The following is a 19,671-nucleotide window of genomic DNA, read 5'->3' as shown; positions in this document are numbered from 1 at the left end:
ATGACTGAAAGTTTATCAGTCCCATATTCCTTGCCACTCAACCCACTAGCAGGCTCAGTTTGTAATTATCATTACCCCCAACTGGTAGATGGATGCCTCTCCTCAAGCTTGGGTCTGCCAGAGGTTTCTTCCTGTTAAAAGGGAATTTGCTTTCCTCGCGCTGTCACCAAGTGCTTGCTCAAAGGGGATCGTGTGATCATAGGGTTTCATCAATATTATTGTAGGGTCTTTACCTTACAATATAAAGTGCCTTGAGGTGACTACTGCTCTGATTTGGTGCTATATAAATTGCATATAAATTGAATTGAGCTGAATCTCATTCAGTGACAGTCAATCTACCTGGCTGAACAGAAGTACTGGGTGGAGACTTTACTCTTTGAAACAATAATGTAAGCTGCAGGTAAACTGTATGTACTATTTCAAAACAGTTTCACTACTTTTGGTACTTCTTGTATGGTTAATAGTCATAGATTGAATATAAGAGCGTGATCTTGGTCACAGACTATGAATGAATCACATGGACACACATGTCAATTAGCACTAAGTAAAAATGTCCTGAAAATAGCAATACAAAAAAAATACTCAAACCCTCTGTACTTGTCATGAAGAAATGAGCTACAGAAACCAAAAATGTCTCTGGCTTAATTTAGGTCCCTGCAATTATAATTACTTTCTTTAATGCCACAGCTATAGCCGTAATACTACAATTGCCACATTTGTTATTTTTATTACTACCGGTAGTCCTGGATTTGTACTGCTACTGCATTGACCACCAATGCCTGCCTATGGCCAGGATAATGGTATGACCAACAAAATTTAATTTTCATTCATTGAGAAATGCCATAAACATGACATACTTTTCAAACAGCCATACATATTTGAAAATTAAATGTGTCATGAATGAAGTAAAGCCACAAACAGCAGCCTCACTCTAATTAATGCAAAGCAAATAACAAACAGGAGACATTCTCTACCTCACACAGCCGACCTCTAGACGAAACATCCTATCTTGTCTGGAGGTCATTTATGGAAGGAAAATCACACACACACACACAAGGATGCAAAATGTAGACCCAAACACCCAAAGACATGTGAGATGGGCATCGAGAGGTAGACTCTGAATGGTGAGAGGAAGACGGCTGAGGTTAGTTAGTGTTCCTGCCGTCTGGAGGTGAATTGGTCTCTTGTGAATTATTAACGAAGCAGGGAGAGCCCCTTGCAACCCAGTACTCTCACCTATTTTAACTTTAATGATCCGTGCACATCCGAACTGGTGTATAACCTTACTGTTCCAAAGTGCAAGAAAATCTCCTTGAAGCATAGAAATGGACACTTGGTTGTGTGGCATGGGATTGAAAGACTTTTTTGTGAACACACTGCACTAATATATCTCTGAAATCATAGACTTTACAACAGGAAGACATAATTTACCATTCAATTCATGCTTATAAAGTTGCTTTCTTACATAAAACTATGGCTTCTATGAGAACAGAGGAAGAACAGTAACTATTATTACTAACTACTACAAGTCAACAGATTTACAGTTGTCTCTTTTTGTAATGCTGATTCGACTTTTGAGCTGCAACGCTGTTAGTTGCTACTGGATGGGTTAGCAGCAGCCCTGAGTGAAGGTGCTATTCCACTTTAAATCAGTAAATACAAGGAAATCAAGATGGGTGTAATATGAGACCTCATGAAAAATGAGGTAGCTGTCCTCTGAACTGCTTGTAGGAAGTCCTGCAAATGCTGAGAATCATCCACTTGGAATAAGATTCATGCAATCAAGGAACAGACAGACTAAGAAACATTTATTTAATGGCTGTATTTTTAAATTTTGACTAACTTAGATCTATTACATATTACATGCAAGACTAACTCTGAGAAATGGTGATGCTACATGAGGGCACATCCAAACTCTGACAGTAGTGTGTGTGTATAAAGCATCTATTATTGTCTATTATCAAACAGAATGAAAATACAAATATATTTTCTTGTTTATTCCATTCAGGAGCTGGTGACTACATCACCCACAGTGCACCTCTTTTTTTAACCTCCTGTTCTTTTTATAGAGCAAATGTTTCATTTATTGTGCATGTGAACAGCCAACTGCCACTGGCTGATGAATTCCCTTTTTGATTAGTAAAGTTTATCAGATTTACTTTGACCCAAATGATTAATATGCTCACAATCTTAATGCTAACATGCTGTTGTTTGCCAGGTATAGTCACCATTAGTCAAAAATATCTTGCAGGTGATGAAGAAATTATGTAAATTCTGTTCTCAGTGACATCAATTGTAAAATACTCTATAAAGGTAATTTAATAATCTAATTTTAATAAGCAAGAGTACAGTTAGATTATAAACACCGTCTACAGGAAGAAAGAAAGTTGAGAGAAATTATTGATGTAAAATGTGCAACAGAAATCAGAAAATAGTCACAAAATAAATTATCAAAAAATATGGTAACTCAGAACAGGTGCTCCTGTTCAAGATGAACTGTGCTATAACACCCTTCCCATTTCAGGCCCACATCTGGGGTGGGTGAAAACCACCTCTATTCCCCCTTTCCGAAAAGAAATGTCAGTGCAGACAGACACATTTGCAAGACCACAAATTACACTTTACACTTAAGACCAAGGAATCTTTTTAACCAGTCAGCTTTCTACTCTACATTGTTGGCTGTTTGGAAGACTACATAAAACTGCATCTCTGCCTATGCACAGGTTAGACTCCAACAATCCCTCTTTCTATGTAAAGCTGCATAAAACAGACCCCAACAGGGGAACATAAATTCTGTATTCAGCAAAGGAGCTGCCTGATTAGAGCGCACAGGAGGCCGGGGACATGACGCCCACTCGCCGCTGTGAACTCTGACCAACTTCTAACCGTGCCAGACAGCCGTGTTCTCACGTAATGTCAGAGGGTAATGTCCAAAAAAGTTCAGGGGTTCAGAACACGTGTGAAAACAGTTTCTGTGTGGTAGTAAAAGTGCTTTGTGAATGGATTAATGTGGCTTATAGTGGAAACTCTCGGAGTATATATAAACAGCATCCACTGACCATTCAATTAAAAAAAATGATGCACTTAAGTTTTTGACATGCAGGAAAAAAGTTAAGACCTTTTTAACGAAAATGTTTCTAAGCTTATCTTTGGCACGGGGCATATCTAATAACCTCAAAATCTGTGAAGAAAAAACTGCAGATGTTGCAAATTCTCATCATTGTACTCTTGGTAGAGCTCAAACGATTCCTGCAGTAGCTGCGGGAGTATCTGATGAAAACTGAAAAGCTCCCATTGAGAGGTGAGATGTCAGTGTGCGTTCACAAAGGACAATCCTGACATCACACATGCACAGACACATAAACGAATAAGCACATGTTTATGTACACAAACAAGTATGTACGTGTGGAGAGGTACTCTCACACATAAACACGCTCACACTTCACCACAGTGGTAATTGCCAAGCCCCAGTTGCCATAGTGACAGAACTGATCTCTGTATTTGTATGTGTGTGTGCATTTTGTCACACTTCACCCCGAGTGAGTGTTGATATGCAGAGGTGGGACCAAGTCATTGTTTTGCAAGTCTCAAGTAAGTCTCAAGTCTTTATCCTCAAGTCTCAAGTCAAGTCTCAAGTAATGTCAGGCAAGTCAGAGTCGAGTCTCAAGTCACTGGTGTAAAAGTCCAAGTAAAGTCACAAGTCTGAAATTTTGAATTTCAAGTCCTTTCGAGTCTTTAAAAAAAAAAAACGAAAAAAAGCATGTTGCAGTTATATGCTAAATGTAAATATTAGACCATGTAATTTTTAAATCTGTGTTTTTCTCAACACATGACAAAATAGTGAACTTAGAAAATATACACAAATTGTGAAATTGCACCTCTTTAAAATGCAGCTCAATTAAACCTAGCTCCTAGAATAATTTTCACCGACAGTTCTGAGATAAGCTGCATGTTATTCTTGGATGCGCTTGTAGGACCGGCTTTAAAATCGCATGACAAAAATATCATACATAAATAAATGATATTTAAAAAAATATATAATTAAAAAAAAAACTGCATCACCAACGTAGCCTGGAAAACATTTGCTAGTTAGATGAAGTCAGCTATCTCATCGTAGCATATTTATATGCATATTTATAATTATACGCTTCTTGGAGTGAGTGCATACACTCATGAAGTTTAGTAACTTCCGGTCACTGCAACAAGCCCAGGTACAGTTTACCGACGGATGGGTACAGGACCTTGAAATGCACCGTGTAGAAAGTAAAGACCATCGTACGTATCATAAGTTTACCAGTCTCACAAATTGTCGTCATAAATACACATTCGTTAACCGTTTATTAATAGGACCTTTGAGCTCAACGGTAATTAATTAGCAGTGGAAATAATTTCTGGTAGCATTACAGAAATGTAGCAGTGACAACAATATTGTATGCTGTAATCGCACTGGACAATTAGTGATACAAAACAACTGTTTTATCCTGTGAATAAAAGTATATGTTTTTGTCAATGTACCATAATAACAGAAGCGAAACGCAATATTGTGTCAGGACAATTCACTATTTATGCACAATAAATAAAGGAGCATAGCGCGACAATTTCTGTTCAGCGCCAGACTTGCTTGTAACCTATATCACCAATTATGTTAAGAAAAATGACGCATTAACTACAACAGCAGACTGACCTTTGTGTAAATGCTTGGAGCAGACTAACCTGTGAGCTGGAGTGTTCTGGGACGTTATATTTGATCTTTGAATGGCTGCAATCCAGTCGCATCTTTGTTACTTCGGAAACATGGCTCGAACAATTTCTCTTCAACGACGTAATCCGATAACAACCGATCTCTTTACCCGTCGGCTTCCCGTGGCTGTCATGCGACCGGCTATTGCAGTTAATAACACAACAGCTTCTTGACATTTTTGTGTTTCTTTTTATCGCTGTGTGACTGGTTTCAATTGAAAGCCTGCGTGCGCTAGTACCGCTTGCCACGAGTTCCCAGAATCCTTTGCGGTTCTACCCGTGAATGACGTCACATTTTCAATCTCTATATAATATGCATGTTAAATTTTATATTTGGGGTAAAATATCAAGTCTTTTCAAGTAAACCGGTTCAAGTCCAATTCAAGTCCCAGGTCATTGGTGTAAAAGTCCAAGTCAAGTCACAAGTCTTAGAACATTATTTCAAGTCAAGTCTAAAGTCATAAAATTAATGACTCGAGTCTGACTCGAGTCCAAGTCATGTGACTCGAGTCCACACCTCTGTTGATATGCAAGGATTTCAGTACTGGTGTGTGTGTGTGTGCGTGTGTGTGTGTGCGTGTGTGTGTGCGTGTGTGTGTGTGTGTGTGTGTGTGTGTGTGTGTGTGTGTGTGTGTGTGTGTGTGAATGACAAAACAGAGGAAACACTTGAGCTTGTCTGTCGGCACTCAAGCCAGAAATAGGTCTGATGAACACCTACGCATCAGATAAGAGCTTCTTTTCCATTGAGCCCCAGACTAAAAATTACTCTGACCACACTGACTCAAAAATTACTCATTTTCTCTCCCTGAATTAACCAGTTGAGAGCTGACCTTGGGAATTAGCGCAATGGGTGAAGGAGTCTTATATTTGTTCAACACTGTAACGACAAATCTTAAATCATGCAAAAACGTTCTCACGTACAATAAGAAACTTGAAGAAAAAAAGAGGAATAAACCAAATGTACCCAACGTGACAGTGCTAAAAATTAATATAGGACCTCTAACCTTGACAACTATATGCGGGGGTGGGGGGTTTATAACTCACCCATTAATTTTAGTAAGGATTAAAGTTTTCATGATTAGGTTTCTGACTCCTATGCTTCTCTGTGACTAATTGGAACTGGACCTCTTGACTGTGTTTGTGCCGTCGGTGCCTTTTGGTGGATTTTTAATGAAATTATCAGGCGAATAGTAAGGCCTGCTGTTTTTTACAGCCTGTCCAAGAAGTTTATGCTTTGGTGAGTTAAACTGATGCCTCCTTCTAAACCAGGCTTGCAACTGTTGACTGATGCTTCATGTCTTTACGTCACTCCTGAGTGAAGTCGGAAAAGGGAAGAAAAATAGCATTTGTTTTGCTCCGTAGTAAACTTCCAACTTCAAATGGAATGCACCATGATAATTTGTCCAAATATGGTTAGGTTTGGCAGCGAAATACCCAAAGCGCTTCAAAGCACGACTTCTCAAGTCGAGTCTAGGCTTGTCTTTTGATGGAAATTACCTTTACTGACAAATTTGCACTTTACTCTGGGTTCAAATGCTGGCTTGGGCCTTTCTGTGTGAAATCTGAATTTATTTTCTCCCCATGTCTGTGTGGGTTCTGTCCGTACTCCAGCTTCTTCTCACAGTCTAAAGTGTAAAGTGTGCGTGTTAGTCCCCATAGGGAAATAGTTCCTCTGCATTTAACCCATTCACCCAGTGAAGCAGTGGGCAGCCACCAATGCAGCGCCCGGGGAGCAGTGTGTAGGGACGGTACCTTGCTCAGGGGTACCTCAGGGTAACCGTTCAGTGGAGTCGAACCCCCGACCTTCCGATCATGGGGCCACCACTCTACCTACTGAGCTATCCCTGCCCTGCAGGGAGATGCATGGGGTTAATTGGTGATTCTTAATTGGCTGTAGGTGTGAATATTAGTGTGAAGTGTCTCTGTTTGTTAGCCCTGCGATAGATTGGTGACCTGTTGATGGTCTATTCCGGCTGTGATAGCTGTAGTAAGCTCTACTGACCCTGTATTGGGTCACTGGAGCTGTTTAATTCCTGCCCCATTACTACAATAAATAATGACTGTATATCAGCTGGGATATAAATATTAATAATAATGATAGGAAATGATGAGTGGCAGAGAAGGTTTTTAGTATGGTGCTTTTTAACTTGAGACAAAATAAGTAGTTGATGCTGTAATAGTCAATAATGACTGAAAAGATACTGATTTTTTTTCCATTGATTATTTCAAACGGTTAATGAGGAGCAACTCATGAATAAAGCGAGGACATGGATCAAATAACAGATGATTAAAAAATAATCACCTCCTAATTATTCACTAATAAAATAACTTCCAGCAGCTTGTTTTGTACTGAGGTTGTTTTTTTTTTCCCACTTTGTGAATACACTGTGAGCACATTGGTGTTATGTGCTCTTCTTTCTGCTGAGGTCTTTAATTTGCATTTGATTTTCAAAAGCATTTGCACAGATTTACCAGGTAGGTGGGAGGCAGGGGGCTCAAATGTACAACTCTGAGGAAAATGGGTAAGGTGAAAGCAAAGTTCACAGTGAGCTGGATAAAAGCAGCGTGTTAAGCAAGAGGAAAAGGCAAGTATAAATCTTAAAGTGCAGACAAAAGGTCATACCGAGAAAGGAAAGAAGGAAGCCCGACAGGAAGGACAGGACAGAACATGAAAGCTGACGTGCTAACAGATGGTCCGATGGAAACAATGGAGACGGGACTGGTTTACATGATGAGGAACTGATGATAAGGTCAGTAAAAACAGGTAGCGAGTGGGTGTGAAGATTAGGTGATTAAAAGAAATGAGGACAAAGGCAGAGAGAGTACATTTTTGCACAGGATATTCTGACATGTCACAGTAGGAAAAATGTCAGTTGGACATAAATAGCTGAATTCCATGTAGCTATTTTAAAGTCTTGCTATTTAGGTTTCTCACTCACTGTCGCTCTTTCACATTTTACCAGAGACGCTTTACGCAAAAAAAGTCACTGTTAATGTTGTTACTAGCAGCTGTGCTTCTCCAGCCTTGACAGGTCAAAATGAGAAATATGCCTAGGTTAAAGGTCAAAGGTCAAAGCTGTTGAACATTCTGAACTGATTGTTTCTATAGTTTCTGATTTTCTTGGAACACAACAAGATTTGGGCTGTCTACAAATATTTTTATTTTTAAAGTATTTTACAGTTTGTTTGTTTTTTACTGCATTTTGCGGTTTTTAAGTGCATTTTATTGTTTTTCTTGTGTTTTCCTGTTTTGTATTTTACTGATTTTTTAAAACTACATTTTACTGTTTTAACTGTATTTTACCTTTTCTAACTGGATTTGACTGTTTGTTTGTTTGTTTGTTTGTTTGTTTGTTTGTTTGTTTGTTTGTTTGTTTGTTTGTTTGTTTGTTTGTTTGTTTGTTTGTTTGTTTGTTTCTGCCCAGGAATTTGGAAATTTGGAAATGAGCTGATCTGCTACAATGCATCTTTTCCTTTTATGTGATGAATGTATTTTGTGCATGGTGCCTAAAATAAAACAGACAAATAAAGAAATACATTACATTTTTTTATGTACCTCATAGTTTATTCATCTTAATAAAAAGGTTTTTTAAGCTATGGTAGCTTTATTTTGTTATTCTCAAAATAAAGTTATTGTATTTTATTTTCCCCATAGGAAAATATACTTTTTTAAAAATGTTTTCTTTACTGTCGGTGCTTAGCTGTTATATTTATAAGGTCCAACTAATTCCAAATAGCTATGAGACAAGTACTTGAGTCAGATAAGGAAGATAAATAAATATAAATATATATATATTTATATGAATAAATACAAATAATGAGCTGAGTTTAAGCGAATCAGCTCTGTATTCTATTCTCTTTGGCCTTAAAGGCTTCTCTCTGTAACCCTCTGCATCTTTCATTGCTTTAACAGGAAGCTCTGTGGTTAGCATGTTGGATGTTAATGGTCACAGCATCTATTTTCAGGTTGCAACCTGAAACGGCTGGCAGCTGTGTGGAACTGGACTGGGCCCTAGCTCTGAGTACAGAAACAGGAAGACAGATTGGACACTGGGGTTTAGGTGTCAGTATGTGTGTGTGCGTGCGTGTGTGCTGCGTGTGTCCGAGGGGGCAGGAAGTGGCCGTGGACACCTGAGTCGTCTGATATGTAGAGAATCTGTCACCTCTGATCACATGGTGGAGTCTGTTGCACTGGGCCAAGGACAGGACAAGACTTTCCCACAGTTAGAATTAGTCATAGCTAGACAGACACAGTCATTTCAGTCAGTTCCGCCAATGCAAGGTGGAACAGAGCTACCACCCAGCAATGCACCTCTAAAATCAAAAGTACCATTGCAGAATGCTAGAATGAAAAGTCGTGTGTCCAAAGAATGTTAAATAAGAAAAATGATATATTAGCTAGAGGGAACATGGAAATAAAGAAATGAAACTGCAGTGAGCTCCTTATAAATCTACTTCCTCATTTTTTTTAAAACGTTTTGATTTTTAAAGTAACATTTGGTAACATTGTGTCACACCGTTTTGCTTAGCAGTGGTCAAATTTAATTAGATGTTGAACTAAAGGAGACTCCAGAACATCTCTTTCTGGGTGAGATTGTGTCTATAAAAGTTTTAATATTTGTGTGCAATTGTTTTTTTTTTCAGTCATTACACCTTATTTAAAGAAGACAAACAGACATTTCTGTGTGTACATTGGTTGAATTATTATACATATATGTAAAGCTGTATTGGACAGTAGTAGTGGCTTGTAATTGTTGTCATGGCAATAAAGAAAAAGGAGGGAAAGAAAAAAGAAAAGAAACAGGCATCACCAACAGGAAAGCTGACTAAGCAGTTGTGGATCTCCTCTCCTGTCTTCTCCCCTCGCTCACCACAGACTGGACAATAACAACACAAACATCAGAAAACCATTAACCTCACAGCAAGCAGCATCCCACTGTGTGTGTGTGCCCGTCATTGCAAACTTATAACCTTTTTATTTGTCGCGTTTTTTTCAGACCTTGTTTCCACTTGCCTTTAAGAGGCAGCTCATAAGTGGACAGCAGAGACACGCCGTCATTTACACCTACTGCTGCATCTCCAGTGGTCGGTTTGACCGATTGCGTTTATATATCGTTATTTCTACATCGTTTCCTCCTGTGCACAGTTATTGCCTCCATCACCAGTCAGGTGACACCCCCCGCCCCCTTTTTTAGCAACAAAAACCAAAATGTATAGTATGATACAACCACTGAGAGTGGCAGGGCATATTCACTGAAGACTGTGGAGGACAAGATGAGGGAGCACTACATCCTGCACTTATTACGTAACTTTAATCTTCCTGTTATGTTCATGCTGAAGACCCATCAGGACACATTGTCATAAGACTAGGGGGAAAAAAGTGAGAAAATGAGTCCCAGTCCACCTCAAAAGGGCAGAGAAAGTGGCTGGATCACCACATATTTGAGTGTTTTTTTTATTTTTCCACCTAGCATGACCCACAAGTGATCTGATTGTTAGGACACACTGTAAAACAAAGACGACAAAGGCCACACTGTAATCATCACAAAGTTTTAATGAAGAGCGGAAGCACCTGACATGATACTGTCATTGGGTGAGGAATACAATGATTTTAACAACAGCAAAGCTGAGTTATTGAAGACGAAAAAGCTGAAAGTGTGTGTTTGGAGGTGAGCAGCTAAACACAGTTCACAGAGTTCTTGGGATATTTTGACATTTTGAGCTTGTGTTAAACCCATAACGGAGAAAAGTTTCCCTTAATTCACCAGACCAGAAAAAATGATTATGCTGTCATGCTGCAGTTTAATCTTAAGGCCCTGTGAAGGTCCCCCATTTAGTTAGGATACAGTTTCAGTCAGGATATAAGAAGGAAATGCTCAACGTACCAGCTGTCATGACTTTAAAACTGAACCCCTCCTCACTGCTTTGCAGCACTGCAGCAACAAACTGCTCCTCTCTTTCTTTCTAATTCAGATAATTCCTATCATCACGTAGTTCTGTCACAATGAAGAAACCCATTACCTGTATCTTTTTCCACCAGGCTATATTCAGCAGGTGTGATTTACTGAGCTTTTACTTATAATGCAAGAATCCCTTTAAGTAGCAGAGGAATCCCTCTGCTACTTAAAGGGAATCCACTTTGTGTGACGATAGAAACTAATCTGTGTGTATGTATGTGTGTGGGCACACATACATACACACATAGATGAGGACATCTCAGCTGCTGTACTGCAAAGCCCGGATTCATGTTTGCCAATAAGCAGCACTGATATGCAGCTTGGGCCACAACACAAACTAGGGGATTTGTAGCTCATTAGTAGCCCAGTCATACGCACACATACAGTGTCCTGTATCTCCTGCAGGAAATGACTTGTTGACATCGTGATTCTGAAGACTGCATCTTTAGCTTTTAGCTCTCCCTATGGCTAATAGACGCTAATGAGGTGAGACAGATAGAAACAAAGAGTCAGAGTGAGACAAGAAGACAGAGGCAGCAAATGAGAGGAAAAACAGAGAGAGAGAAGACTGTAAAAAAAAATAAAAATCCATTAGCGGTGCAAAAGAAAAAGAGGCACTGGATAAATTAGCCACAGAGACAATTAGGAGCATTTGAATGAAACGAGAACACCCTGTGAGCACATAATGAGATTACAATGTGGAAAGAACATTCATGATTATTTTGAATCCACCAGAGAGCTCTTATCCCCGTAGATTCAAAACCGTGTGTACTTCTCAGTAATAAAGTACTAGACATGCAGTCTATGCACACTTGTTAAGTCTAAACAACAAAGGCAGACATGATAAGAGAAGAATAGAATTTAAAATAATACCTGCTTGTTATTCAGCTCCAGGGCTCATAAAACTGAACAATATAACAGCATTTTTTAGCAAATTCTTAATTGTCAGCCTGGCAAAGTGGGCAAATGCCCAAAGGTCATAAAGCCCCCACAAGTTTCCAAAATGAGCAAAATGTTCCCAGGTCACATTTCCTGAAACCTTTTTCTCTAAACTAAACACAAAATCCAGTTTTCAAACTATATTCATAAAACCGCCAACACTTCTGGCAAAACCTCACAAATCCATCAAAACTGCTTCATCTGCGTTCATTACCACACACTGCTTTTTAGATCACACCAGCAACCACTCCAAATATTAACACTACTCAGCATTTAGTACAGCGAAACATCCAAAACACAGCGCTCAGAACATGTAACTCAAGCCTTTCCCACCTCATTTGGCTGTTTTGTACTTCAACAAAAATGACAAAAATATGAAAACAGAAACAGAGTTTGTGAGTTTTTCAGAGTGATGTACTGAAACATAAACATACAGCAAAGATTCAAGATTCTGGTGGCAACAGAGATCTAGCCAACTTCGGCGTACCTTGTTCACATAAAAATTATTCCTGTAGCGAAACATACAGCAAACATTTTTTTTTATGTGTACTGTACTTCTCTGGCTTTGACTTTCTCCCTTTAACAGAAAGAACCCTCCAGCAGACCCAGGCTCGGGGTAGGCAGCCATCTGCTGAGACCGGTTTAGGATGAGGGGAGTAAGACAGGACTAAAAACACTGTAATTTACCATTTACCAATGTGAAAGTGACCATTTCACATTTTTCTCATCCAACATAATTACAAGACTAGACTGAAAATACTATGATTTATTCACAGAAGTGTGCCATTTTTGTATATTCTTCATCCAACACAATTAGACATAAACATTCACAGGCACTTCATTAGATACAGATCTTGCAAATACTGGTTGGAGCCCTTTTACCTTCCCAGTTGTGTAATTCTTTGAGGCACAGATTCAACCAGAAACTGGAAACATTGCTCAGAGATTTTGCTCCATGTTGACATGATAGCATCATGCAGCTGCTGCACATCCATAATGTGAATCTCTTGTTCCACCACAAAAGCGCTGTATTGGATTGAGATCTGATGACTCTGGAGGCCAGTTGGAATGATTTTAACTTCCTGCTGGAAGCTGCCATCAAAAGATGACTACACTGGCTCATAAAGGGATGGACACGGTCAGCAACAATATTTGGGTAGACTGTGACAATGCTCAGTTGGGACTCATAGTTGTTACCACCTTAAACCGTTAATACAAGACATGAAAGATCCATACTCTCATGTTCTTTCCACCAAATTCTGATCTAACCATCTGAATGTGGCAACAGAAATTGGGACTCATCAGATCTGGCAACATTTTTACACTCTTCTGTTGTCCAATATTGTCAAACCTGTGCATACTTCTTGGAGAGTTTCTTGTTTTTAGCCAACAGGAGTAGCATCAGTTGGAGTCTTCTACTGCTTTAGCCCATCTGCTGGAAGCTTTGGCATATTGTGTGTTTAGAGAGTCTAGACATTGTCTTCCAACCTTTGACATCAACAAGGCATTTTCACCCAGCCCCAGATGTTTTTATCTTTTCTCTGTTTTTATCAAGTTATTTTTTTCTAACATACTTAAACTAGACCATCTGCCACATTCAAAGTCATTTAAATCCTCTTTCTTGCCCTTTCTGATACACTGTTCAAACAACACTGAGTTGGTTTAGAGATAAGAGTTGGAGATTTATCTGTTCAGACTTAATGTGCTCATGACAAACTCATCAGGGAAGTCTTTACTGAAGCGACAGATCGGGGTGAGTTTGCGTTATGTTTGCTGGTAACTAGAAACACTGATGAAGGTTTAAGGTATATCTGTATAGAACTGGCTTTCCAGACTTAAAGGCTATGCATATTTCATATGTTTGATGCTGAGACTGCAACCTTAAAATATAAAAAGGCTATGAAAAATGTAAGCAACAGATCAGCCATTGTAGTAGGAGAAGAATTTGGTTCAGTGTCTTCTGGATAAGTTTCTATTCAGACTGAAAGCAGCTCCGCATGCACCCAACACAAACAGCTGATTCCATTCATACTAGGTTAAGCATAATACTTAATAATAATATTAATAATGCATAACAAAACAGTCAAGGTTGCTGCTCTTTAAGCTGAAACACCTTGTTGTTTCCCACAAAGCAAATTCTTAATCAGTTAATCCCAAGTTATCATGATGTCACTTCCTCTAACCTTTCATTTTTACAGTACAGTAGTGGTAACATTTATCTGTAAAGAATGGACCTTTAAGCTTTGTTTGACTTCACTCGTAAAGTTTAGGATTCTATGTCCTCAACACCACTGTACAATAGGGGCTTCATCAAACATACTTGCCATCGCCTCTCTTACTCCTTGGAGTCCTGAAAATATAATGGATCAATATACATATTATATGACTTTTTGTAAATGGAGCTGAGAGTGGTTACACAATACTACAGTGTGCTTCTTCCTTTTCATCAGCGTTGCTATTTTAAAACAGCTCTATGAATAAACAGCCTTCGGTGAGTCTCTCTAAAGGACAGCTCGGGGTCACTCGTTCTGTCGGCGTGTTCGTTTGTTAAACGCCATCCAAAGCTCAAGGTGTCTGAATCACACTGCAACACGAACAACCGCGTTTAGCCGAGGGACTCTGATCAGGAAGTAGAGGTTTCCAGGTTATCCAAGCTTTGGAGAATTTTATGCATTCGACAAGCATCAAACTCAACCTGCTAAATTTGAATTTGATTCTATTGAACATTAGAGGAAGACAAAACTGACATATAATAATATGAATACTAGCAGAAGTAGAATAGAAGAATGGTAATATGAGTTTTGTGCTTGTAGTCTACTCGACGGGGAATCCTGCAGCATTATGTAACACAGCTCAGTGTGGTTCAAGGCTTCGTACAAAGAATAAAGCATGGTGTGTAAAAAGTTCAGGCCAGAAGAGGAATGCTTTGTCAGCACACTCAAGAGAGAGAAAAAAAACATTTAGAATGGATTCAAGACTAATTTCTTAAAGGCTTACTTTCACAGCAAATGATTCTTCACACAAACCCTTTTCAACCCACGAAACTGAAGCTGCCCAGCCTATATGTCTAGAAAATACTCTTATTTCTTTGCATGCCAAAATGGTTTAACTGCCACTACATAAGTGAGAATAATAACAATAAGAGCATCCTGTTGTGTATGATGTTAGGGTTGTGATATTAAAGAATCTCAAAGAAATCTACACTGAAAAACAGAAAATGTACTTTCTACGAGGACGTTATCTGTCCATGTCCTCCTTCACTACATCCTTGAATTTTCTCTGCAGTCTCTTCTTTTCAGTCCTCTTTTCCTCCTGCTCAGCAGCTCTATATTCAACATCCTTTGTCCATTATATCCACTATCCTCCTCTATGATTTTGCTTCCACCTCCCGCCCAGCGTGAGCTGTCATTCTGATATATCCATTTCTAATCTGATCCGTCGTGGTCATTCCGGATGAAGCATCTTACATTGTCCCACCTCCAGCTCTGCCTCCTGTCTTTTTGTCAGCTATCAAGACTGAATTAATTTAAAAAAAAAAAGCACCAGTTTAGCTCACCTGGTTGAGTAGGTGATGTAAGGCTCAGTGCAACAGCCTGGGTTTGATTATGCCCCAAGGCCCTTTACTGCGTGTCTTCCAACTTTCCTGTCTTAAAATTCTTTTCAGTCCCACCAAATAAAGGCAAAAATGCTCCCAAAAGCAATGTTTAAAAATATATATTGGCCATGTTTTTCCCTTTATGTTTACCTAAAAATATACTCCAGAATATCTACAAAATATCTTATATTCTAACCACAGGTTCTCACAGCTTGACTGAAAAAACCGTCAGGATTAAATACTGCTGCTTTTCTCTCTTTGGTAGGAGACAGGCGGTCAGACTGCTGATGCTTACAGCCCTTTCTCAGCATCAGCTCCAGGACATTGTTAAGTTTAACTGAATTGAATTTATTTAATTTACGCACTTGAATTCATGGAAATAAAACATGGAGAGTGTTTTGGCATCTTTGAATCACATCTGGTTAGGGCATATATAAATGCAACTTTTGCTATTGGATTAGGGCTGATTCCCATTTCACAAAAGGTAGTCAAAGGCATATGGAGTGATTCTGTCCAGTATTTCATTTTTTTCATGAGGAAGGATATCTCTTAATCATTATTACATGCAATTTAGAGATATTTATATGAATACACAAAAATAGATATTTACTGCACCAGCACTGAGATAAACCTATCTTCTGCCCTGCCAACAGTTTGATCAAAGTTCAGCTTCTCATGGCAAATCTTTCCACTGCTACCAGAACAACTTAGCTTTCCTGCACTGTAACTGTAAGGAGGACTGGATAACTCCTGTTTATTTTTGAGGGCGATTCACTACAGTGCTGCACAGTTTAGGCCAGTTAGTCTGCTGAGGCTGATTATACACCCTCAGATAATCTAATAGGGTCAATAAGACTCTGGATAGAGTCCAGAGCGTGATGATAACAGCTCACCATTACAACCACAACACAGCTAAAAAGTCAGGGCTGGTAATATTTAACACACACACACACACACACGCACGCACACACACACACGCACGCACACACACACACACACACACGCACGCACGCACGCACGCACACACACACACACACACACACACACACGTATGGTTTTCTGCAAGTTGTAATCAGTTATTCTGCTTTCTGTCAGTGGAAAAGACAGTCCTGCTGAGCTCTGCAACAATTCCACTTCCTTCCTGTTCACAGTTACTATGGTAACAGTCAAGGAGAACTCTGTTGTCATCAGATGGATCGGACTGCAGAAATTATTTTTATCTCCACTTCCCCATCACTCTGCCTCATGCAGCCAGGGGACTGAGTGTCCTCGCAGGTTTCACGCTACAGCTGGGGTGTGCAGACATTTCCAAGAATGTGAGGCGAGTTAATACAAGATAAGAACAGAAAAAACAATCAGCAGATAAATGCTGGCAAAGACTATTAAAGCTTCTGACATGCACAACAGATGATGTACACAGGTAGAAAATCTGCTCTGAGCTCTAAGTTCTAGTGCCGATGAAGAGTTTCTTAGACGTAATGTCTTAATTAGTTCATGTAATATTGGCATCAAACATTGCTCGGTAGTTGCAATGGATCTCTGTAGTTCTGTTTCTTGTGATGAATTGGAACTTAGAGTGACAATAAGACAAATGATAGCTCAGATCTTATAGTTTGTAAAAATGCTATATAAGGAAATTGACCCATTGTTAACAAATAGCATCATAAGACCAAACCCACAAAACACTGATCCCCCTTAACCCCTTAAAGCCTGAAATATAAAATGATTGCCAGAAAATGATCGTTTTACTGTTATTATTTACTATTATTTTGGGGTTTTCAGGGGAAAAAATGACTGATGATGCAAAAGTTTAAGAAAAATTAACAAAAAAACCTCCACGTATCAAATATGATACACTAGATGTTAACAGGTTAAACTTTAACCTGTTAACATCTAGCAGAGACTTTAACCGTTAAAGTCTCTGCTGTTTGTCCAAAGCCTGATATTGCTTTGGCAAATTGTCATCCAAAACCATGTTTTACACAGCAGTCTGTGAACCACATGATTGCTTTTGTTAGCTTGTTCAATTATCACCTCATAAATAAGCATTGCAATTCATTTTAGTCTCACATCTTGCAAAAGAGGGCACATCCTGTTCTTTATAGGTCAGGGGAAGAAGACGACAAAGTGAGTGAGTGAAGAAAATGTCAATGATGCTCAGTAGGACCTGGAGTAATTTGAGCACATAAACTGCTTTGAACAAACACTTTGTTAATTTTAATGTGATTCTAGGAATACAAATTAGAATGAAGATTCTACTAAATGTCCACTTTAGAATTCCAGTCCTGGTTTATTGGGTGACACCTGAGGTTATTTGTGGTTGCAAGGTGTGTTTTTATAAATTTCATATCCCAGTTTCTCACAGAAGTATCATGTGACTTGACTACTGGGGGCAGTAAGTAAGACCTAAGAAGCCATTCTGCTGGAAATGTGTCAGAAAAGGAGGAACTCGGGTATTGGGGTCATGTTCAGCCCCAGTACAACATAAAAGACACTTAATTTCAACTTTTTTGCTTTGAACAGATGGATATTGTTGTAAATTGTGTTCTCTGCTCGGGTAACACTTATGACACACACAGAAAAAGGAGTGAAAATCTACCCGGACTCCTTTTTCATAACATTTAAGGGAACGCGTTCTTTCTAGAAATGGCAGCGCTGCGTAGCTGCACAAATCACAGGTGAAACATTCTCTGTCATGGTCCGCGGCCCGGCGTCCGAGGTGCTGATGGGATGCCCACTCCCGTGGGCGTGGCTGCTAACTCCACACCTGCATCCCATCCCGGGCGATCACCAGGTGGACTATTTAATCCTGCCCAGCCTGCTGCTCCACGCCAGTCCGTAGTCGTCCTTCTGCGATCACAGCTCGGCGTGTTTGAGCCACCAGCCTGTCCACCTGCCTGTCCGGAATTTGGATCAAAATCAGCCCCAGCCGCCTCGACCTTTCTGAAGCTTCTCCCCACGGACCCTCACCCCTCCCTCCGGTTCCCTCGGCCCCGCTATCATCCCTCCCACAGTCCCGCTCTCGGCGTTCCTGCGCGATTCACCTCCCGGTCCCTCGGTTTTTCTGGTTCCGTGCGTTTTTTCCCTTCTACCTCCCGGGACACCCTCAGTTATAATAAAGTTTATTTTTTGTTCTCTCGTACCGCTGTGTGTGTGTGTTCTGCTCCTGGGTCCAGCTTGTGCGTGGAACTTCGGTTCATGACATTCTCCTTTAAAAAAGGCTAACAATTTAATTTGTCCATGGTTGATGTTTCCTCTGAATGTCTTTATGGTTAACAATAAAAACTATTCATGTATAGTGGCTCTTACAGAGTACAAATTCAGTTATTGTTGGACAAAAAATGCCAAATTGTATTAAAACGGTTGCTTAACATGACTCTTGATTAAAACTACACTTCTTACTGCATACAAATCAAGCTGTTAATTCAAATGTAGTCTTCTCTGAAGCTGTCTGGTTCCTGTCTGCATCAGGCAATCACTTCTAATATAACCATTTGTCATGGAGGAGCAGCTGGGGTGAAAGATGAGTGCTGAGTGCTGGGTCCAGGGCCAGCGAGGTGCTCCTGAGACAATCGGAAAATTTAAAGGAGTCGAGGTGCTAATGGTCTGTTAATCCGTCTGAGGAGCCCACAGCAGCATTTCAGTCTCCGTGTATGAATGCCAGAGAGGGGGCTGTGCCTAATCACTGACAATTTGATATGTGCACACTTGTATGCTGACAAATCAGTGGTTTCATGTAGTTTCAGATCTTGATACTACAAGAGGGGTTTAATATTAACAGGATGTAAAGGGGATTGCTTGGCGTATCAACATGTGATTGAAGTCTGAAGTGTCCAAGAAGTCAAGCTGTCATGTTTTTAAATGATGATTTCATTTGTTGAGGGAAAAAAGCCAAACCAAACCTACATGGCCCTATGTGAAAAAGTTAAACCGATTAACTGGTTGTGCCACCCTTGGCAGCAAAACCTGCAATCAAGTGTTTGTGATAAGTGACAATGAGGCTTTCACATCACTGTAGAGGGATTTCTAAAAATGAGTTTTAATTGAAGTGTTTTGGAGCACGAATGGCAGGTTTAAGGTCATGCCCTAGCATCTCAATCTCAATACAGTTCGGACTTTGCCTAGATCACTCCAAACTGTTTCATATTTTTGAGTCATTCAGAGGTAGATTTTGAGATCATTCTCCTCCATAAGTCGAGGTTGCTTTAGCTTCACTTCACAAACTGATGGCCGGACATTCTCCTTCAGAATCTTCTGGCAGAATTCAGGAAGAAGCAGCAAAGCATTCCCAGACCATCATGCTACCACCACCATGTTTGGATGATGGTATGACGTTTTGTTTTTTTGTTTTTTTTTATAAAATGCTTTGTTAGTTTTATGCCACATGTAAGGGAACTAATAACTTCTTTTGTCTTTTATCTCATTACCCCACAGAATATT

The sequence above is a fragment of the Diplotaxodon limnothrissa genome, linkage group LG5, assembly GCF_057381915.1.
Source record: "Diplotaxodon limnothrissa isolate DT_005_m linkage group LG5, D_limnothrissa_male_GT1.1, whole genome shotgun sequence".
Taxonomy (NCBI): Eukaryota; Metazoa; Chordata; class Actinopteri; order Cichliformes; family Cichlidae; genus Diplotaxodon; species Diplotaxodon limnothrissa.
This window is presented reverse-complemented; position numbering follows the sequence as displayed.